Below are 23,196 nucleotides of genomic sequence, written 5' to 3'. Positions count from 1 at the left end.
TTCCTCCTCGCCTTCTAAAATCCATAACTTTTTCCATTTTTCAATTTTTCCATCTACAGACCCATATGAGGGCTTGTTTTTTGCGTGACCAATTGTACTTTGTGACGACACCTTTTATTTTACCATAAATATACGGCGCAAACCAAAAAAATATTATTCTGTGGGGAAATTGAAAAGAAAAAAATGAAATTTTGCACATTTTGGAGGATTTCGTTTTGATGCAGTACACTTTACACTTACACTTTACATGTTCTTTTTATTCTGTGGTTCATGTTTACATGTTTTACCACTTTAAAAAAAAAAATCAAACCTTTTCAACAAAAATAGTATGTTTCAAAACTCCCTATTTTGACCCCTATAACTTGGTCAGAATAAGCTGTATGAGGGTCCTTTTTTGCGCTATGATCTGTAATTTTTTTTTTCCACTTGTGCGTATATGTGACTTTTTGATCACTTTTTAATACATTTTGATGTGATGTGATAAAAAGCAGCAAGCTTGGCTATATATATATATATATATATATATATATATATATATATATATTTTTTTTTTTAACGTTTTCGCCGTTCACTGTAAGGGATCTTTAACATTATATTTTAAAAGTTAGGACATTAACGCACGTGGCGATACCACATATGTTTATTCATTTAATTTAAACCTTTTTTTATTAAAAAAAAAAAAAGGGGGGGGGGAAGGGGCTTATTTATTTTTTTTAACTTTTTTTTACACTTAGTGGACTATTTATAGCAATAACTTGATTGCTAATACAGATCAGTGCTATGCATAGGCATAACACTGATTAGTGCAATTGCCTCGATTGCAGACCAGAGCAGAAAACCCCGGGAAGGCAGCGGAGGCAGGTGAGGGGACCTCCAGCCGCCATCTTAGCTGATAGGATCCCTGCAGCAGCGCTGTGTGCGATCCAATCAGCTCTTCAAAGTGCCGCACTGCGCCAGATGCAGTGATCTGTATTGATCACGACATATGAGGGGTTAATGGCGGGCATCAGCACGATCACTGATGTCCCCCATAACTGACGAGTCCCTTGCTGCTGATACCAGCTGCGACCAGCCAGGCATATAGCGGGCATGCATGATCTGGTGCTCGCTTCTTGTACAGCATATAAATGTACGTCCTGGTGCGTTAAAGGGGTTATCCAGGAAAAAACTTTTTTTTTATATATCAACTTGCTCCAGAAAGTTAAACAGATTTGTAAATTACTTTAAAAATTATTTTAAAAAAATATTAAAAAATCTTAATCCTTTCAGTACTTATGAGCTGCTGTAGTTGAGTTGTTCTTTTCTGTCTAAGTGCTCTCTGATGACACCTGTATCGGGAACTGTCCAGAGTAGAAGCAAATCCCCATAGAAAACCTCTTCTACTCTGTGCAGTTCCCGAAAAAAGCAGAGATGTCAGCAGAGAGCACTGTTGCCAGACAGAAAAGAACAACTCAACTTCAGCAGCTGATAATTATTGGAAGGATTAAGATTTTTTAATATAAGTAATTTACAAATCTGTTTAACTTTCTAGAGCCAGTTGATACATAACATTTTTTTTTGCCTGGAATACCCATTTAAGTACCAGCGCATCAGGACGTACATTTACATCCGTTGTCGTTAAGGGGTTAAAAATGATAACTTTTTGTGAGAAAATGAGTATGCATAAAATTGTCCTTCTGACCTCTATAACCTGTTGTTTTTAGGTAAACAGGGCTGTATGAGGGTTTCTTTTTTGCGCTGTGATCTGTAGTTTTTATCGGTACAATTTTTGTTTTGCTGGGATTTTTTTAATCATTTTTTTCTTTTTTTCTGGTATGTGAAGTGACAAAAATATGCAAATCTGGACTATGGTATTTTTATTTTTTACGGTTACGCCATTGACCATGCGGTTTCATTAATGTTATATTTTCATTGTTTGGAAATTTCTGCACGCAGCGTTACCACATGTGGTTATGTTTATTTTTGTTTACATTATTTTATTTGAAAAAAAGGAAAAGGGGGGGGAGGGGGGGGGGGGTGATTTGAATTTTCATTATCTTAAAACATCCCCAGGATAGGCCATCAATATCTGATTGGTGGGGTTCTGAAACTGATCAGCTGTTCTACAGAGCTGCCGCTGCTGGATCTGCGCTGTAAATGGGGCCGGAAACAGATGTAGATCAAGTGAATGGGAGCAGAGCGGCAGTACCTCAGCACGGACACTACACAGTGAATGGGAGCAGAGTGGCAGTACCTCAGCACGGACACTACACAGTGAATGGGAGCAGAGCGGCAGTACCTCAGCACGGACACTACACAGTGAATGGGAGCAGAGCGGCAGTACCTCAGCGCGGACACTACACAGTGAATGGGAGCAGAGCGGCAGTACCTCAGCACGGGCACTACACAGTGAATGGGAGCAGAGCGGCAGAACCTCAGCGCGGGCACTACACAGTGACTGGGAGCAGAGTGGCAGTACCTCAGCATGGACACTACACAGTGACTGGGAGCAGAGCGGCAGTACCTCAGCACGGGCACTACACAGTGAATGGGAGCAGAGCGGCAGTAACTAAGCACGGACACTACACAGTGAATGGGAGCAGAGCGGCAGTACCTCAGCACGGACACTACACAGTGAATGGGAGCAGAGCGGCAGTACCTCAGCACGGGCACTACACAGTGACTGGGAGCAGAGCGGCAGTACCTCAGCACGGACACTACACAGTGAATGGGAGCAGAGCGGCAGTACCTCAGCACGGGCACTACACAGTGAATGGGAGCAGAGCGGCAGTACCTCAGCACGGACACTACACAGTGACTGGGAGCAGAGTGGCAGTACCTCAGCACGGACACTACACAGTGAATGGGAGCAGAGCTGCAGTACCTCAGCACGGGCACTACACAGTGACTGGGAGCAGAGCGGCAGTACCTCAGCACGGGCACTACACAGTGAATGGGAGCAGAGCGGCAGAACCTCAGCACGGACACTACACAGTGACTGGGAGCAGAGTGGCAGTACCTCAGCACGGACACTACACAGTGACTGGGAGCAGAGCGGCAGTATTTCAGCACGGGCACTACACAGTGAATGGGAGCAGAGCGGCAGTAACTAAGCACGGACACTACACAGTGAATGGGAGCAGAGCGGCAGTACCTCAGCACGGGCACTACACAGTGAATGGGAGCAGAGCGGCAGTACCTCAGCACGGGCACTACACAGTGAATGGGAGCAGAGCAGCAGTACCTCAGCACGGACACTACACAGTGAATGGGAGCAGAGCGGCAGTACCTCAGCACGGACACTACACAGTGAATGGGAGCAGAGCGGCAGTACCTCAGCACGGGCACTACACAGTGAATGGGAGCAGAGCGGCAGTACCTCAGCGCGGACACTACACAGTGAATGGGAGCAGAGCGGTAGTAACTCAGCACGGACACTACACAGTGACTGGGAGCAGAGCGGCAGTACCTCAGCACGGACACTACACAGTGACTGGGAGCAGAGCGGCAGTACCTCAGCACGGGCACTACACAGTGAATGGGAGCAGAGCGGCAGTACCTCAGCACGGACACTACACAGTGAATAGGAGCAGAGCGGCAGTACCTCAGCACGGGCACTACACAGTGAATGGGAGCAGAGCGGCAGTACCTCAGCGCGGGCACTACACAGTGAATGGGAGCAGAGCGGCAGTACCTCAGCGAGGGCACTACACAGTGAATGGGAGCAGAGCGGCAGTACCTCAGCGCGGGCACTACACAGTGACTGGGAGCAGAGCGGCAGAACCTCAGCGCGGGCACTACACAGTGACTGGGAGCAGAGCGGCAGTACCTCAGCATGGACACTACACAGTGACTGGGAGCAGAGCGGCAGTACCTCAGCACGGGCACTACACAGTGAATGGGAGCAGAGCGGCAGTACCTCAGCACGGACACTACACAGTGAATGGGAGCAGAGCGGCAGTAACTAAGCACGGACACTACACAGTGAATGGGAGCAGAGCGGCAGTACCTCAGCACGGACACTACACAGTGAATGGGAGCAGAGCGGCAGTACCTCAGCACGGGCACTACACAGTGAATGGGAGCAGAGCGGCAGTACCTCAGCACGGACACTACACAGTGACTGGGAGCAGAGTGGCAGTACCTCAGCACGGACACTACACAGTGAATGGGAGCAGAGCTGCAGTACCTCAGCACGGACCCTACACAGTGACTGGGATCAGAGCAGCAGTACCTCAGCACGGGCACTACACAGTGAATGGGAGCAGAGCGGCAGAACCTCAGCACGGACACTACACAGTGAATGGGAGCAGAGCGGCAGTACCTCAGCACGGGCACTACACAGTGAATGGGAGCAGAGCGGCAGTACCTCAGCGCGGACACTACACAGTGAATGGGAGCAGAGCGGTAGTAACTCAGCACGGACACTACACAGTGACTGGGAGCAGAGTGGCAGTACCTCAGCACGGACACTACACAGTGACTGGGAGCAGAGCGGCAGTACCTCAGCACGGGCACTACACAGTGAATGGGAGCAGAGCGGCAGTACCTCAGCACGGACACTACACAGTGAATAGGAGCAGAGCGGCAGTACCTCAGCACGGGCACTACACAGTGAATGGGAGCAGAGCGGTAGTAACTCAACACGGACACTACACAGTGACTGGGTGCAGAGTGGCATTACCTCAGCACGGACACTACACAGTGACTGGGAGCAGAGCGGCAGTACCTCAGCACGGGCACTACACAGTGAATGGGAGCCGAGCGGCAGAACCTCAGCACGGACACTACACAGTGACTGGGAGCAGAGTGGCAGTACCTCAGCACGGACACTACACAGTGACTGGGAGCAGAGCGGCAGTACCTCAGCACGGGCACTACATAGTGAATGGGAGCAGAGCGGCAGTACCTCAGCACGGACACTACACAGTGAATGGGAGCAGAGCGGCAGTACCTCAGCACGGGCACTACACAGTGAATGGGAGCAGAGCAGCAGTACCTCAGCACGGACACTACACAGTGAGTGAATGGGAGCAGAGCGGCAGTACCTCAGCATGGACACTACACAGTGAATAAGAGCACAGTGGCAGTACCTCAGCACGGGCACTACACAGTGAATGGGAGCAGAGCGGCAGTACCTCAGTGCGGACACTACACAGTGAATGGGAGCAGAGCGGTAGTAACTCAGCACGGACACTACACAGTGAATGGGAGCAGAGCGGTAGTAACTCAGCACGGACACTACACAGTGACTGGGAGCAGAGTGGCAGTACCTCAGCACGGACACTACACAGTGACTGGGAGCAGAGCGGCAGTACCTCAGCACGGGCACTACACAGTGAATGGGAGCAGAGCGGCAGTACCTCAGCACGGACACTACACAGTGAATAGGAGCAGAGCGGCAGTACCTCAGCACAGGCACTACACAGTGAATGGGAGCAGAGCGGCAGTACCTCAGCGCGGACACTACACAGTGAATGGGAGCAGAGCGGTAGTAACTCAGCACGGACACTACACAGTGACTGGGAGCAGAGTGGCAGTACCTCAGCACGGACACTACACAGTGACTGGGAGCAGAGCGGCAGTACCTCAGCACGGGCACTACACAGTGAATGGGAGCAGAGCGGCAGAACCTCAGCACGGACACTACACAGTGACTGGGAGCAGAGTGGCAGTACCTCAGCACGGACACTACACAGTGACTGGGAGCAGAGTGGCAGTACCTCAGCACGGACACTACACAGTGACTGGGAGCAGAGTGGCAGTACCTCAGCACGGACACTACACAGTGACTGGGAGCAGAGTGGCAGTACCTCAGCACGGACACTACACAGTGACTGGGAGCAGAGCGGCAGTACCTCAGCACGGACACTACACAGTGACTGGGAGCAGAGCGGCAGTACCTCAGCATGGACACTACACAGGGACTGGGAGCAGAGCGGCAGTACCTCAGCACGGACACTACACAGTGAATGGGAGCAGAGCGGTAGTAACTCAGCACGGACACTACACAGTGACTGGGAGCAGAGTGGCAGTACCTCAGCACGGACACTACACAGTGACTGGGAGCAGAGCGGCAGTACCTCAGCACGGGCACTACACAGTGAATGGGAGCAGAGCGGCAGTACCTCAGCACGGACACTACACAGTGAATAGGAGCAGAGCGGCAGTACCTCAGCACAGGCACTACACAGTGAATGGGAGCAGAGCGGCAGTACCTCAGCGCGGACACTACACAGTGAATGGGAGCAGAGCGGTAGTAACTCAGCACGGACACTACACAGTGACTGGGAGCAGAGTGGCAGTACCTCAGCACGGACACTACACAGTGACTGGGAGCAGAGCGGCAGTACCTCAGCACGGGCACTACACAGTGAATGGGAGCAGAGCGGCAGAACCTCAGCACGGACACTACACAGTGACTGGGAGCAGAGTGGCAGTACCTCAGCACGGACACTACACAGTGACTGGGAGCAGAGTGGCAGTACCTCAGCACGGACACTACACAGTGACTGGGAGCAGAGTGGCAGTACCTCAGCACGGACACTACACAGTGACTGGGAGCAGAGTGGCAGTACCTCAGCACGGACACTACACAGTGACTGGGAGCAGAGCGGCAGTACCTCAGCACGGACACTACACAGTGACTGGGAGCAGAGCGGCAGTACCTCAGCATGGACACTACACAGGGACTGGGAGCAGAGCGGCAGTACCTCAGCACGGACACGACACAGTGAATGGGAGCAGAGCGGCAGTAACTAAGCACGGACACTACACAGTGAATGGGAGCAGAGCGGCAGTACCTCAGCATGGACACTACACAGTGAATGGGAGCAGAGCGGCAGTACCTCAGCACGGGCACTACACAGTGAATGGGAGCAGAGCGGCAGTACCTCAGCACGGACACTACACAGTGAATGGGAGCAGAGCGGCAGTACCTCAGCACGGGCACTACACAGTGAATGGGAGCAGAGCGGCAGTACCTCAGCATGGGCACTACACAGTGAATGGGGCATCTGATTACGGCCCCGCCCACAGCGCAGATCCAGCTGCGGCAGCTTCGCAGAACAGCTGATCAGTCTCAGAACCCCACCAATCAGATATTGATGGCCCATCCTGGGAATTGGCCATTAATATGTGGAACTGCAACTACTATCAGGGGTAATGAAGACATTTTATTACATATATCAGGGTGCGTTCACGTGCTGGTAACAAGCAGCAGGTCTCCCGCTGTGGGAAATCCACTGTGAGTTACACTACCTTTCAACGGGTCTGCGGACAGTCCGCAATAGTGGCAGATTTGCACACTGCTGACAGACCCGTTGAAATGAATGGTAATGTAACTCCCAGCGGTTTTCCCACAGCGAGAGACCCACTGCTTGTTACCAGCATGTGAATGCACCCTTATATCCAAGGTGACCAGTCTGTAGCCCTCCAGCTATTGCAAAACTACAACTCCCAGCATGCCCAGACAGCCAAGGACTGTTTGGGCATGCTGGTAATTGTAGTTTTACAAACAGCTGGAGGGATGCAGTTTGGACACCTAGGTTATCAGTGTGTGTGTATGTATTAGTGTATAGTGTTTTTTTACTGTAACACTTACCTTGTAATGTCCCTGAACTGACTCTGGCTGCCATTGGCTTCCTGATACTGCTGGACCACCAGCCTGACCTGGCTCTGCTGACTGACGCTCCCTGAGGCTGCACTGCGTCTGCTTTACACCACTGAGTCTGTGCTGTGGGGACGTCATCACCTGGAGGAGGAGGGGGCCAGAACATCGGCAGAGTGAGAAGCAGTCAGAGCAAGTATGTAGGGATTGAAGGGGGATGGGGAGGGGAGGGGAGAAAGAAGACACTGACAGTGCGGGGTGTCCCTGCTGCAGTTGTTTCTGCACAGTAAATAAGAGGAGCGGCTTTACCCTCCGCCTCCTATCATTGCTGCTGTGCTGTGCTGTGCCTGACAGCTTGCTTTCAATGAGGACAGGCAGCAAAGGCTGCCTGACACAGGGGCCCTTATGAAGATGGAGTCCGCTCCTGACACGGGGGCCCCTTTGGAGATGGGGGCCGTAGGCAAATGCCTAGGTTGCCCCACCCTAACGCCGGCCCTGCATGAGATACAGATTTTTTATACAGTTCTGAATACTGCAGTGCCACAGTCCTTTAAAGGGGTACTCCGGCTCTTAGACCTGTTATCCCCTATCCAAAGGATAGGGGATAAAATGCCTGATCGCGGGGGTCCCGCCGCTGGGGACCCCCGTGATCTTCCACGTCGCACCCCGTTAGAATCAGTCCCCGGAGCGTGTTAGCTCCCAGTCTGATTACTGGCGATCACGGGGACAGAGCATAACGACGTCACGGCTCCGCCCCGTGTCACGCCCATCCAATAGACTTGCATTGAGGGGGTGGAGAGTGACGTCACACGGGGCGTGGCCATGACGTCACTATGCTCCTTCCTCGTGGTCAAGATGGACTCAGCCTGAGGACCTCCAGCGGTTCAGGAAGCCGCTAAAGGTGGGTGCTGCATGGTAGATCCCTTTGGATAGGGGATACGATTTCTAGGGGCGGAGTACCCCTTTAAAGGGGTTATCCACCATAAGATGATTTTAGCACTAACCTGCCAGACAGTAATGGACATACTTAGGAATGATTGGAGCTTGTCTTGGAGCTAAATGGCTATGTTGTTAGTCCACCATAACACTGTGGCTAGCTTTTTGCAAAATGCCTATTTCCTTTTGGAGTTCCTAGGATCCTTTGTTTGTAAGTGTGATGTCACTTTTCTCTCTCCCACACAACAGCCACCCCACCCATTGAAGCACACCCTGAACAATTCCCTGCAGCAATGTGGAGAATGATCTGCCTCCCAACAAGCAGTTGCTCCCCCCATTGAAGCACTGCCATGCTCCCTTTCATCACCTGACTAGTGATGTAATGTCTCGGGTCCCAATGCAGCCTCGGAAAACCTGAGATGACACTCATCTTGTATACTGTTAAAAATGAACATCAGGGCAAAGATCACATAAAAATTGTGAGACCATCCATCAAACACAGGTACAGACACTATATTATGAACTACACTAACCTTACAGCCCCTGTAGCATAGTCAAATAAAAAAATACTGGAATACCCCTTTAATTCTGCTGAGGACATGAGGAAGTCTAACAAGTTACTAAATGGGGGTCTCATTCAGTGCTCATTAACTTTTATTTATTTATTTATTTATTCTTTTTTTTATTGTGTCCAATAAATATAACAATTAACCCCAGCGATCAGCTGTAAAATATTGTAATATCTGCAGAGGAAAAATGCTCAGCGAAGAGAACATTACTGAAAGGTCTCATTCCGAGGATCAAGCGTTTTAATTACATAGACAATCTAGTCTCATTTACAGAAATGCCACCTGCTCAATAAAAAAACACACAAAAAACCAAGTCGCATTTAAGCTGCCGAATAATTCTCTTCCCATCTGAGCTTCACCTGTGTCCCCGCGGACGGAGCGCCGAAGTGGTTAACTCATCTTCCATCCTTATTTTTTTCCCTTTAAATCCAATTCGACACGGTGTAGCAGGGCACTGTTATTGAAAGATTGAAGCACCAGGTGTGATTAAATAAGATCACACATTTCATTCTCTCCTTAATTTCACATCACTCTTCAGCAGATGTATCCCCGCACCGGTTGGTGAGCGCATCGCATTTACAGCGTGTACAGGAGAATAATGCAGAAATAGGCTTTAAGTGTCCCTCATTGCCCGGCTGAATCAATTCTACTTGGATACATAAATAGTTTAGAATGTGAAGGTAGAATACACAGAATCTTTTTCTGCATAATTCACCAACCCGCAGAACCGCTGTTTAATACTTTACTTTCTGTCTAAAGAGTTGTTCTGGGGAAAGTTTCAAGTTCTTAAACTGACAATTGGCGTTAACTTTAGTGTTATTGTAATGATAGGAAAATATTTAAGAACTAATAGGCTAACCAATGTAGAATGTGTGGTAGCCCTTGGGCGGTGTATGGTAGGGATGGTATGATGTTGGTATAGGAGGGGTTAATATTAACCCTGTCACTCGTGACGCCAGGGTGGGGGCTGGTATGCTGAATCTATGTTCCGGCCTATCGCCGCCCTTCCCAGAAGCAATAGGTGCAATGAAATGACTGAAGGTCCAAAAACAGATTTAACTTGAACTTGAACAACTTTACTGCAGTGCTTGCAATATCCAATGCGTAGTAACATTCTCATATAACAGTTCTTAGGTTGCTAAGCGATTGGTAGAAGTTGCGGACCTTGCATTAAACTGGTAGTCTCTGAATTTAGGGAGTGATGTGCAGATCCGTCCGGATTTAGGGAAAATATTGGGTCCGGTGATACTGCAGAGTGCTTAGGGGATGACACACTCTATAATTTAGATCATTCAGCCGTTACCGCAAGGCTCAGGCCTAACTCACTGCGATTACTGCAATATAGGTCTTCTCTCATCAAGAGCCAGGAGAAAGAGCGAGAAGATGGCCGCCGCTCCCTTATATGGGCAGGGGGCGTGGCGATTCTGATTGGTCCGAACGTCTGCCATTCACCAGTACATGGTGTGATGGGATTACTGACGTAAGAGGGCCTCCAAAGGTCCTTAAGCTAAAACCATAGAGTTCACCTTGTCACATGACCCGCAGGTCCTTGTCACGATGCCGGCTGGCAGGTAGTGGATCCTCTGTGCCAGAGAGGGATTGGCGTGGACCGTGCTAGTGGACCGGTTCTAAGCCACTACTGGTTTTCACCAGAGCCCGCCGCAAAGCGGGATGGTCTTGCTGCGGCGGTAGTGACCAGGTCGTATCCACTAGCAACGGCTCACCTCTCTGGCTGCTGAAGATAGGCGCGGTACAAGGGAGTAGGCAGAAGCAAGGTCGGACGTAGCAGAAGGTCGGGGCAGGCAGCAAGGATCGTAGTCAGGGGCAACGGCAGAAGGTCTGGAAACACAGGCTAGGAACACACAAGGAACGCTTTCACTGGCACAATGGCAACAAGATCCGGCAAGGGAGTGCAGGGGAAGTGAGGTGATATAGGAAAGTGCACAGGTGAACACACTAATTGGAACCACTGCGCCAATCAGCGGCGCAGTGGCCCTTTAAATCGCAGAGACCCGGCGCGCGCGCGCCCTAGGGAGCGGGGCCGCGCGCGCCGGGACAGAACAGACGGAGAGCGGGTCAGGTAGGGGAGCCGGGGTGCGCATCGCGAGCGGGCGCTACCCGCATCGCGAATCGCATCCCGGCTGGCAGCGGAATCGCAGCGCCCCGGGTCAGAGGACGTGACCGGAGCGCTGCAGCGGGGAGAGTGAAGCGAGCGCTCCGGGGAGGAGCGGGGACCCGGAGCGCTCGGCGTAACAGTACCCCCCCCCTTGGGTCTCCCCCTCTTCTTAGAGCCTGAGAACCTGAGGAGCAGACTTTTGTCCAGGATGTTGTCCTCAGGTTCCCAGGATCTCTCTTCAGGACCACAACCCTCCCAGTCCACTAAAAAAAAAATTTTTCCTCTGACCTTTTTGGCAGCTAAAATTTCTTTGACCGAGAAGATGTCCGAGGAGCCGGAAACAGGAGTGGGAGGAACAGATTTGGGAGAAAAACGGTTGAGGATGAGTGGTTTGAGAAGAGAGACGTGAAAGGCATTAGGGATACGGAGAGAAGGAGGAAGAAGAAGTTTATAAGAGACAGGATTAATTTGACACAAAATTTTGAAAGGACCAAGGTAGCGTGGTCCCAACTTGTAGCTAGGGACACGGAAGCGGACATATTTAGCGGAGAGCCATACCTTGTCTCCAGGGGAAAAAACGGGAGGAGCTCTTCTTTTCTTATCCGCGAACCTCTTCATGCGTGATGAAGCTTGTAAGAGAGAATTTTGGGTCTCTCTCCATATGATGGAAAGGTCACGAGAAATTTCATCCACAGCGGGCAGACCAGAGGGCAAGGGAGTAGGGAGGGGGGGAAGAGGGTGACGGCCGTACACCACGAAAAATGGGGATTTGGAGGAAGACTCAGAGACCCTGAAGTTATACGAGAATTCGGCCCATGGGAGGAGATCTGCCCAGTCATCCTGGCGGGAGGAAACAAAATGTCGCAAATAATCACCCAAGATCTGGTTAATTCTTTCTACTTGTCCATTGGACTGGGGATGATATGCAGAAGAAAAATTTAATTTAATCTTGAGTTGTTTACAGAGAGCCCTCCAGAATTTAGACACGAATTGGACGCCTCTATCCGAGACAATCTGCGTAGGCAACCCGTGAAGACGAAAAATGTGTACAAAAAATTGTTTAGCCAACTGAGGCGCAGAAGGAAGACCAGGAAGAGGGATGAAATGTGCCATTTTGGAGAATCGATCAACGACCACCCAAATAACAGTGTTGCCACGGGAAGGGGGTAAATCAGTAATGAAATCCATACCAATCAGAGACCAAGGCTGTTCGGGGACAGGCAGAGGATGAAGAAAACCAGCGGGCTTCTGGCGAGGAGTCTTATCCCGGGCACAGATAGTGCAGGCTCGCACAAAGTCCACAACATCCGTCTCCAGAGTCGGCCACCAATAGAAGCGGGAGATGAGTTGCACAGATTTCTTGATACCCGCATGACCTGCGAGATGGGAGGAGTGACCCCATTTGAGGATTCCGAGGCGTTGGCGAGGAGAAACAAAGGTCTTTCCTGGAGGAGTCTGCCTGATGGAGGCAGGAGAAGTGGAGATCAGGCAGTCAGGTGGAATGATGTGTTGCGGAGAGAGTTCAACTTCTGAGGCATCCGAGGAACGAGAGAGAGCATCGGCCCTAATGTTCTTATCGGCAGGACGAAAGTGAATCTCAAAATTAAATCGGGCAAAGAACAGAGACCACCGGGCCTGGCGAGGATTCAGCCGTTGGGCAGACTGGAGGTAGGAGAGGTTCTTGTGGTCGGTGTAGATAATAACAGGAGAACTTGATCCCTCCAGCAGATGCCTCCATTCCTCAAGTGCTAATTTAATGGCTAGAAGCTCTCGATCCCCGATGGAGTAGTTCCTCTCCGCTGGAGAGAAGGTCCTAGAGAAAAAACCACAAGTGACAGCATGCCCGGAAGAATTTTTTTGTAGAAGAACAGCTCCAGCTCCCACTGAGGAGGCATCAACCTCCAATAGGAAGGGTTTGGAAGGGTCAGGTCTGGAGAGGACAGGAGCCGAAGAAAAGGCAGACTTGAGTCGTTTAAAGGCGTCTTCTGCTTGAGGGGGCCAGGACTTGGGATCAGCATTTTTTTTGGTTAAAGCCACGATAGGAGCCACAATGGTAGAAAAATGTGGAATAAATTGCCTGTAATAATTGGCGAACCCCAAAAAGCGTTGGATAGCACGGAGTCCGGAGGGGCGTGGCCAATCTAAGACGGCAGAGAGTTTGTCTGGATCCATCTGTAGTCCCTGGCCAGAGACCAAATATCCTAGAAAAGGAAGAGATTGGCATTCAAACAGACATTTCTCAATTTTGGCATAGAGTTGGTTGTCACGAAGTCTCTGAAGAACCATACGAACATGCTGGCGGTGTTCTTCTAGATTGGCAGAAAAAATTAGGATATCGTCCAGATATACAACAACACAGGAGTATAACAGATCACGAAAAATTTCATTGACAAAGTCTTGGAAGACGGCAGGGGCGTTGCACAGGCCAAAGGGCATGACCAGATACTCAAAGTGTCCATCTCTGGTGTTAAATGCCGTTTTCCACTCGTCCCCCTCTCTGATGCGGATGAGGTTATAGGCGCCTCTTAAGTCCAATTTAGTAAAGATGTGGGCACCTTGGAGGCGATCAAAGAGTTCAGAGATGAGGGGTAAAGGGTAGCGGTTCTTAACCGTGATTTTATTAAGACCGCGGTAGTCAATGCAAGGACGTAGGGTGCCATCTTTTTTGGACACAAAGAAAAATCCGGCTCCGGCAGGAGAGGAGGATTTACGGATAAAGCCCTTTTTTAGATTCTCCTGGACGTATTCGGACATGGCAAGAGTCTCTGGGGCAGAGAGAGGATAAATTCTGCCCCGGGGTGGAGTAGTGCCCGGGAGGAGGTCGATAGGGCAATCATAAGGCCTGTGAGGAGGTAGAGTCTCAGCTTGTTTTTTGCAGAAAACATCCGCGAAGTCCATATAGGCCTTAGGGAGACCGGTTACTGGAGGAACCACAGAGTTACGGCAAGGGTTACTGGGAACCGGTTTTAGACAGTTCTTGGAACAAGAGGACCCCCAACTCTTGATCTCCCCAGTGGACCAATCCAGGGTTGGGGAATGAAGTTGAAGCCAGGGAAGTCCAAGGAGAATTTCCGAGGTGCAATTGGGGAGGACCAAAAGTTCAATCCTCTCATGATGAGATCCGATGCTCATAAGAAGGGGCTCCGTGCGGAAACGTATGGTACAGTCCAATCTTTCATTATTTACACAATTGATGTAGAGGGGTCTGGCGAGACTGGTCACCGGGATGTTGAACCTGTTGACGAGAGAGGCCAAAATAAAATTTCCTGCAGATCCAGAGTCCAAGAAGGCCACTGTAGAGAAGGAGAAGGCAGAGGCAGACATCCGCACAGGCACAGTAAGACGTGGAGAAGCAGAGTAGACATCAAGGACTGTCTCACCTTTGTGCGGAGTCAGCGAACGTCTTTCCAGGCGGGGAGGACGGATAGGACAATCTCTCAGGAAGTGTTCGGTACTAGCACAGTACAGGCAGAGGTTCTCCATATGGCGTCGTGTCCTCTCTTGAGGTGTCAGGCGAGACCGGTCGACCTGCATAGCCTCCACGGCGGGAGGCACAGGAACAGATTGCAGGGGACCAGAGGAGAGAGGGGCCGAGGAGAAGAAACGCCTCGTGCGAACAGAGTCCATATCTTGGCGGAGTTCCTGACGCCTTTCGGAAAAACGCATGTCAATGCGAGTGGCTAGGTGAATAAGTTCATGTAGATTAGCAGGAATTTCTCGTGCGGCCAGAACATCTTTAATGTTGCTGGATAGGCCTTTTTTGAAGGTCGCGCAGAGGGCCTCATTATTCCAGGACAATTCTGAAGCAAGAGTACGGAATTGTACGGCATACTCGCCAACGGAAGAATTACCCTGGAGCAGGTTCAACAGGGCAGTCTCAGCAGAAGAGGCTCGGGCAGGTTCCTCAAAGACACTTCGGATTTCCGAGAAGAAGGAGTGTACAGAGGCAGTGACGGGGTCATTGCGGTCCCAGAGCGGTGTGGCCCATGACAGGGCTTTTCCGGACAGAAGGCTGACTACGAAAGCCACCTTAGACCTTTCAGTGGGAAACAGGTCCGACATCATCTCCAGATGCAGGGAACATTGGGAAAGAAAGCCACGGCAAAACTTAGAGTCCCCATCAAATTTATCCGGCAAGGATAAGCGTATCCCAGGAGCGGCCACTCGCTGCGGAGGAGGTGCAGGAGCTGGCGGAGGAGATGACTGCTGAAGCTGTGGTAGTAACTGTTGTAGCATAACGGTCAGTTGAGACAGCTGTTGGCCTTGTTGCGCTATCTGTTGTGACTGCTGGGCGACCACCGTGGTGAGGTCAGCGACAACTGGCAGAGGAACTTCAGCGGGATCCATGGCCGGATCTACTGTCACGATGCCGGCTGGCAGGTAGTGGATCCTCTGTGCCAGAGAGGGATTGGCGTGGACCGTGCTAGTGGACCGGTTCTAAGCCACTACTGGTTTTCACCAGAGCCCGCCGCAAAGCGGGATGGTCTTGCTGCGGCGGTAGTGACCAGGTCGTATCCACTAGCAACGGCTCACCTCTCTGGCTGCTGAAGATAGGCGCGGTACAAGGGAGTAGGCAGAAGCAAGGTCGGACGTAGCAGAAGGTCGGGGCAGGCAGCAAGGATCGTAGTCAGGGGCAACGGCAGAAGGTCTGGAAACACAGGCTAGGAACACACAAGGAACGCTTTCACTGGCACAATGGCAACAAGATCCGGCAAGGGAGTGCAGGGGAAGTGAGGTGATATAGGAAAGTGCACAGGTGAACACACTAATTGGAACCACTGCGCCAATCAGCGGCGCAGTGGCCCTTTAAATCGCAGAGACCCGGCGCGCGCGCGCCCTAGGGAGCGGGGCCGCGCGCGCCGGGACAGAACAGACGGAGAGCGGGTCAGGTAGGGGAGCCGTGGTGCGCATCGCGAGCGGGCGCTACCCGCATCGCGAATCGCATCCCGGCTGGCAGCGGAATCGCAGCGCCCCGGGTCAGAGGACGTGACCGGAGCGCTGCAGCGGGGAGAGTGAAGCGAGCGCTCCGGGGAGGAGCGGGGACCCGGAGCGCTCGGCGTAACAGTCCTGCAACGCTAATAGAAACAGGTAATTAACCATTTATATACAGAAATAATACTATATACATTATTCTATGGACAAATTAGAAATCTATATACTATAATAGAGGCGACTAGGGGCGGACTGACTAACAGAGATTACGAAGTCCTAGGGACTCTGGCTACGGGGACCCACAGATAAATAAGTACTGTATGAAATGCGGTACTGGGACACCACAAATGTATTATTCCAAATGTCACTCCCATCATGCCTCAGGATAGAGCACAAAGTTCATACTCTCTCCATCCAGGGAGGAGCTTTCTTTTATGCACTTGGACAAATGCAGTGCTGAGAAAATACTGTCCAGATGAGCGTTGCTGTATTGGGGTACTACGGGTCTTCACCAATACAGTAGATGCAAAGGACTTAAAGATTTTATTGATAAGAGATAATGGGACCATGTCTTTTGTCATCAGCATGGCCCTCTCTCCTATATACTGCTTCCATGGCCCCCCTCTCATACATACTGCTCCCATTGCCCCCTCTCATATATATACTGCTCCAATGGCCTCCTCTCTCATATATACTGCTCCCATTGCCCCCTCTCATATATATATATATATATATATATATATATATATATACTGCTCCAATGGCCTCATCTCTCATATATACTGCTCCCATGGCACCCTTTCTCATATATACTGCTCCCATGGCACCCTCTCTCATATATACTGCTCCCCTTCCCTTGTGCTTTCCTATTACCTTATTTTTTATGTATAGTGTAGCTGTAATGAAATGATGAGGAAGGTCCTTGTAGCTCCACTGTAGGTGTTTTGGTGCGGATCTAACATGCATTCCCTATACTTAAAGTGTACCAGTCGTCAACAAAAACCTTTCAAATAATGTAGATAATAGCATTATATGTATATTTGTAACATACATTGGTTAAAAAATGTGTATATTTTTGGGTGAAAGGATGATGACTCTGCAGCTATTGTCTGTGTGTCTCTGTGAGGAGTCCAAATACTGGAAGTGAGGGCGGGACAAGCAGGGCTCTGTGCAGGCTCCTGGCTTGTCAATAATCCTCATGTGTGAGCCCCTAGAAAGTCACAGAGCCTCAGTGTACAGAGCCCTGCTTGTCCTCAGTGTACAGAGCCCTGCTTGTCCTCAGTGTACAGAGCCCTGCTTGTCCTCGGTGTACAGAGCCCTGCTTGTCCTCGGTGTACAGAGCCCTGCTTGTCCTCGGTGTACAGAGCCCTGCTTGTCCTCAGCGTACAGAGCCCTGCTTGTCCTCAGTGTACAGAGCCCCGCTTGTCCTCAGTGTACAGAGCCCTGCTTGTCCTCAGTGTACAGAGCCCTGCTTGTCCTCAGTGTACAGAGCCCTGCTTGTCCTCAGTGTACAGAGCCCTGCTTGTCCTCAGTGTACAGAGCCCTGCTTGTCCTCAGTGTACAGAGCCATGCTTGTCCTGAGTGTACAGAGCCCTGCTGGTCCGCAATGCACAGAGCCCTGCTTGTCCTCAGTGTACAGAGCCATGCTTGTCCTCAGTGTACAGAGCCCTGCTGGTCCTCAATGCACAGAGCCCTGCTTGTCCTCAGTGTACAGAGCCCTGCTTGTCCTCAGTGTACAGAGCCCTGCTTGTCCACCCTCACTTCCTGTATTTGGACTCCTCATAGAGACAAACAGGCAGTAACCGCAGAGACAAAAATACATATTGTTTAACCAATGTATATTACAAATATTCATATAATATTAGTATCTAAATTATATAAAAAGTTTTTGTTGACAACAGGTACACTTTAAACCTAACCCTGTCTAAAGTGCTTTACAGTGGAAAAAAACCCTAACCCTAAATCTCATCCACTTGCCCTCCACTGTAATCTGTTGTGAATTTTACCTGCACAATCCATAGGTAAAATCCACAGCAATTTTTTTAACCCTAAGGCTGCAACTAGCCCATAATACATGACTAGGGGATATTATAGCTGCTGTAACCTACCTCCCACCAACCCCATTGTCCCCCTAAAACCCCTTACCTTAAACACGACAGACACAATGTTGGTGGTAACAAGGCCACAGCAGCCCCTTTATTAAATAGCACAATTAAAATGTTGTAATGCAACTATAGTATGAACATCATACATAAACATTGTATAAACATCCTTAAACATAATTTAACATAAGTTAACATGTCCCTAATACAGGAGGAGGAGGACCTGAAGGCACTGTTACCGAGCCCAAACTAGAATGGGGCCTCCCTTACTCCTAGCCGTGAGCACCTGCACAGGAGCACCGTTTTGTGAGGCCCCCCAACCATCCTGGGACCCATGTCCCCTTGAAGAATTTCTCCATCGGGCTGGGAACCGCTCCCAGCCCACCTTCACACTGTATCCCATCACCTCCATGCCATCCACATGTACCTCCAGGTCTCTCTCCTGCCACCGCCACAACGGCGACAAGTGACACCTCACTTGTCCCCGTTCCTCCACAAACTAAGGGCTCTTTCCACTACCTCCCGAATCTCCAAAATCCATAGATCCATTCCCAAAACATTGAGATGGACGCCATCCTCCGCCATGAACTCCAAAGGGCCCCCCTCCAATTCCCGATGGCGCACCACCAGTCCCCCATTCTGGGCCACGAATTTGCTAACAACTTTATTAACCTTAATCCGAGCCCTATTTAAGGCCACCACCGAACGAGCCTGCCTCCACTTGCGCCTAGCCACCATCTCGGACCACACAATAATCAGGCCAGGAAAGGACGACCACAACCTGAGCAAGTCCAGCTTGATGTCCCTGATCAGATCGCGCGATCTCCGCACACCCAAATCATTCCCTCCCAGGTGTATAACCAGGACATCGGGGGCCCTATCTAAATGGACAAAGAACTGAACCCTGGCCAACAACTCCGCCCACCTCATTCCCCCCTTTCCCAACCAGTGCACCTGTCCTGCCAAACTCTCCAAGCCCAACTGCCGGCCCGCTGGGCGAACACCGGCCCTCACCCCACCCCTCACTACATATGAGTGGCCGACAATCCAAATCATTCCCAGGCCGTCACCTGAAAGACAAAAGAAACAAGAACAAACTACCAACCGCACTCCCAAAACACACAGCACTCACACCAAATGAGGACGGACATACAGTTGAAACCTCTCCGACTCCCACCTCCCGATCCGCCGAATGACGTCAGGCCCCAAGCCCCACCGAGACGCCTTGGTGGCCGCCCCGATGCGGAATGAATGAGAGCTATACTCCCTCGCACCGCAACCCACCACTCCAAACATTTCCGAAAAACCCCAACAAATTGAAAACGCGACAAGAAACCCCCGTCCGCATGTACCAAAAGAGGACCCACAACCCCTACCCGAACTTCCAAAAATGCGGCATAACAAAAAACCGGACACATATCCGAGCCCCGCAAAGCCGCCAAACACACAGTCGCCCCACGACCCACCTGATCCGTTTTAGAACGGCGCAAAAAACATCGCAACACCCAATCAGCCAGACTAACATCGGAAAAAGTAAACCCCCAACACGCCGCTTACTAGGCGCCACCAGTTCCGAAATACGAAACGCCCCAAAAAACGCCAACGCAAACGCCAGCCGAAACAAGCGACACTCATAATCCGAAAAACATATCTCCCCCAACTGACACAAAAGCGGAAAAGTCACCGGGCGCCTCACATCCCTGGACACCGCCCCTTTGCAAAACCCCCTCAACGCCCGTCGCACCAAAAACGACTTAGAAACATCTGGCAAACCCCGAACTTTAAACCAAAATGCCAAGCCCGACATACGTCGACCAATTCCCGCCGGAGACACCCCTTCGTAAAACGCTCTACCAACATAAAACAACAAGGCTGCCTCCCATTCTGCGGGGGCGCCAACAATTGACAACTGCCCCACCAGCTTCTCCCAGTCTGACCACCAGCGCAGATAAGACGACCAAGTGGCCTGGCAGACTGAGCGGCAGACCAAAGCAAGCGCCACCTCTAAACCAGACGCCACAGCCATTCCGGACACCGAAGGCCGGTCACCTCGGCCTCCGGCGCCAATTCCCGGAAACGGTCCCACTGTAGACGAGAGAGAGCGTCAGCCACTGCATTATCCACCCCCGGTACATGCAATGCCACCACCTGTGAATTAAGTTCCAACACCCTCAACACCAAATGCCGCAGCAACGTAACCACGGGCGGAGAACTCGCCGTCTGGTTGTTAATGGCCAAGACCACCCCCGTGTTATCACAATGGAAACACACCTTCCGATTGCGAAACATCTCACCCCACACAAACACCGCCACCACAATCGGGAACAGCTCCAGGAATGCAAGATTTTTCGTCAACCCCGCCTACTGCCACTCACCCGGCCATTGCCCCACGCACCACTGACCCTGAAGAAAAGCCCCAAACCCGCAGCCCCCTGCCGCATCGGTATACAAGTCCAAATCCACACTCGACACCGGCTTCCCCATCACCACCGAACGGCCATTAAAACGACTCAAAAAATCCCGCCACACCCCCAGGTCCGCCCGCAACCCAGCCAACAGCCGCACATAGTGGTTAGGCCGCGAGACACCCGCCGTAGCCGCAGCGAGACGCCTGCAAAAAACACGCCCCATAGGCATGATCCGGCACGCAAAATTGAGACGGCCCAACAAAGATTGGACCTCCCGCAGTAGCAACTTGCGAACCCGACATGCCCTCCCAACCGCCTCCCTCAGTTCTCCCAGCTTATCCTCGGGCCGCCGACACTCCATGGCCACAGTGTCGATCACTATGCCCAAAAATTTTACCGACGTGGACGGGCCTTCCGTCTTTTCAAGCGCCAACGGGACGCCAGACCAACCCGACACCCGCTCCATTTCCCACAGAAAAATCGCACATACCCTAGACCCAGCCGGGCCCAAAAAAAGGAAGTCATCCAGATAATGCAGAACCGACTCCAAACCCGACTCACTCTGCACCACCCACTCCAAAAAGGAACTAAACTGCTCGAAAAACGCACAGGAAACAGAGCAGCCCATAGGTAAACACAAATTCACAAAAAACCGACCCCCCAAACAGCACCCCAACAACGCAAAGCTGTCCGGGTGTACCGGCAAAAGACGAAACGCAGCCTCAATATCCGTCTTAGCCAACAATGCCCCCCTGCCGTACTTCCGAACCCACATCAGCGCCGCATCAAACGAGGTGTAAGACACAGCGCAAAGCGCCGGGTCAATGCCGTCATTCACCGACCCCCCAACTGGATGGGAGAGGTGATGAATAAGGTGAAACTTGTTGGGTTCTTTCTTAGGGACCAAACCCAATGGGGAGACCCGCAAGCCCATTAACGGAGGCGACTCAAACGGTCCAGCCATCCGACCTAACGACACCTCCTTTAACAACTTTTCCTCAACTAACTCCGCGCGGGCCAATGCCGAAACCAGATTCCGAACTGCCCCATTCCCCGACCCCACCCCCTCGAAGGGGATACGAAAACCCTCCGTAAACCCAGACCGCAAAAATTCCGCCGCAACCCTATTTGGGTACCTGGCGAGGAAAGGTGCCATCCTTCCCACCTGCACCGGGGTCGCCCCTCTTCGCGTCAACCTCTCCCAGCTTCCCTTTTCCCTGCCGGAAACAGTGCAACAGCCCGTGTCCTCCCACGCCGCAGCCAGAACATTCGTGTATAAATCGCCGCTCAGCGCCGAACTTGCAATTTCCTTCATTGAATTGCCAACACACTCCTTTACCGGCCCCCGCCAACCGCCCAGACCCTGAACCAGCCCCCCTGCGCCGTCCCGAAAGGACTGCAAGCCAACCCCCCCGCGCAGAGCGGCCATAAGCCGCATCCACAGCCCAATATCTTTATGGTCCCACCGCAGGTCAGGACGCACCGCCATACGCTGCCGAAATTGTTCGTCGTACCGAAGCCACGCCGAACCCCCGTACACCCTGTACGCCTCCCCCACCGCATCCATATAACAAAAGAGACCGGAGCAATGCTCCGGCGACTTTTCCCCCACCACTCTGGCCAAACTAGCAAAGGCCTGAAGCCAATTTGAGAACGTCCGCGGTATCAGCCGATACCGCCGACGCTCCTCCTCCTCCACCTTCTCCAACCGCTTGGACTCATCCGGACGCACCCTATCCAGGTTACATTTTTCGAGCGGGAGTAGCGAAAAAATATCCACGTACTCCCGCTTCCAAATTTTTTCCCTCACCTCGGCCCTGAGGTGTGCGCCTAAGGGGCCCTCAAAGCACACATAAACCTCCCCCCGAGCCGCATCCGCCAAACGAACCCCCACACCGGACCCCGAAGCCGCTACCACCGGGGGAGTCCCCACCTGCTGAACCCCCGCACCACCCCCAGAAGCCACACCCAGCGCCACCCCCGGAGCCACCTGCCCCCCAGATCCCTCCGCTGCGCCCCACACAGGTAACGGCGACCCACCCACATACAATCCGCTACCCCGCAACAAAGCATGCAACCCATCAACAAAAAACTGCAATCCCCCTAACCCACCCGCCCCCACCCCCAAACCCGCCAAACTGGAGACATTGGTGTACTCACCAGACCTCACCGGCACCGAACCAGCGGCCGTAGCTCCAGCTGCAGGACGACTCCGGATCCCTTGGACTTGACTCACGGCGACGACAGGAGGAGGAGCCAGGGGAACCCTGCCCGCGTGGATAGCAGCATCACCGGACGGAGCTCCACCAGCAGCAACTTCATCACCCGCGGACCTCCGGACCCCGCTACCACCCGCGCCCGCTACAACCCCGAAGGGGAGCAGGGGATTGTCCAGTGGGTCCAGGGGAAGAACAGGTACCTCTGCCAGCAGCAGGTCGTCGTCGCTGACATCACTAGGGGCGGGGCTGATCTCCTCACCTCCACACACTGCAGCCCCTCCCGCAGCAGCAGCAGCAGCCGAGCGCACTCCTGGAACCCGCCGACC

The 23,196-nt window shown here is 51.9% G+C and overlaps 1 protein-coding gene and 1 long non-coding RNA gene across 3 annotated transcripts in view; one reads left to right on the top strand and one right to left on the bottom strand.

Moving 5' to 3' along the window:
• Positions 1-23,196, top strand: part of SAMD12 (sterile alpha motif domain containing 12) — a 639,318-nt gene that overhangs the window by 452,126 nt on the left and 163,996 nt on the right. The window lies entirely within an intron of this gene.
• LOC130274378 (uncharacterized) overlaps positions 1-23,196 on the bottom strand; it is a 42,540-nt gene that overhangs the window by 1,154 nt on the left and 18,190 nt on the right. The window contains exon 3 of one of the 2 annotated variants that reach the window (XR_008844349.1): positions 7,583-7,732. This is a non-coding gene — a long non-coding RNA (uncharacterized LOC130274378). Of the gene's footprint in view, positions 1-7,582; positions 7,733-9,382; positions 9,548-23,196 lie in introns of those variants that run through there. The other variant, XR_008844350.1, reaches the window with a different exon arrangement.

This window comes from Hyla sarda, chromosome 5 (assembly GCF_029499605.1).
Source record: "Hyla sarda isolate aHylSar1 chromosome 5, aHylSar1.hap1, whole genome shotgun sequence".
NCBI lineage: Eukaryota > Metazoa > Chordata > Amphibia > Anura > Hylidae > Hyla > Hyla sarda.
This window is presented reverse-complemented; position numbering and strand designations above follow the sequence as displayed.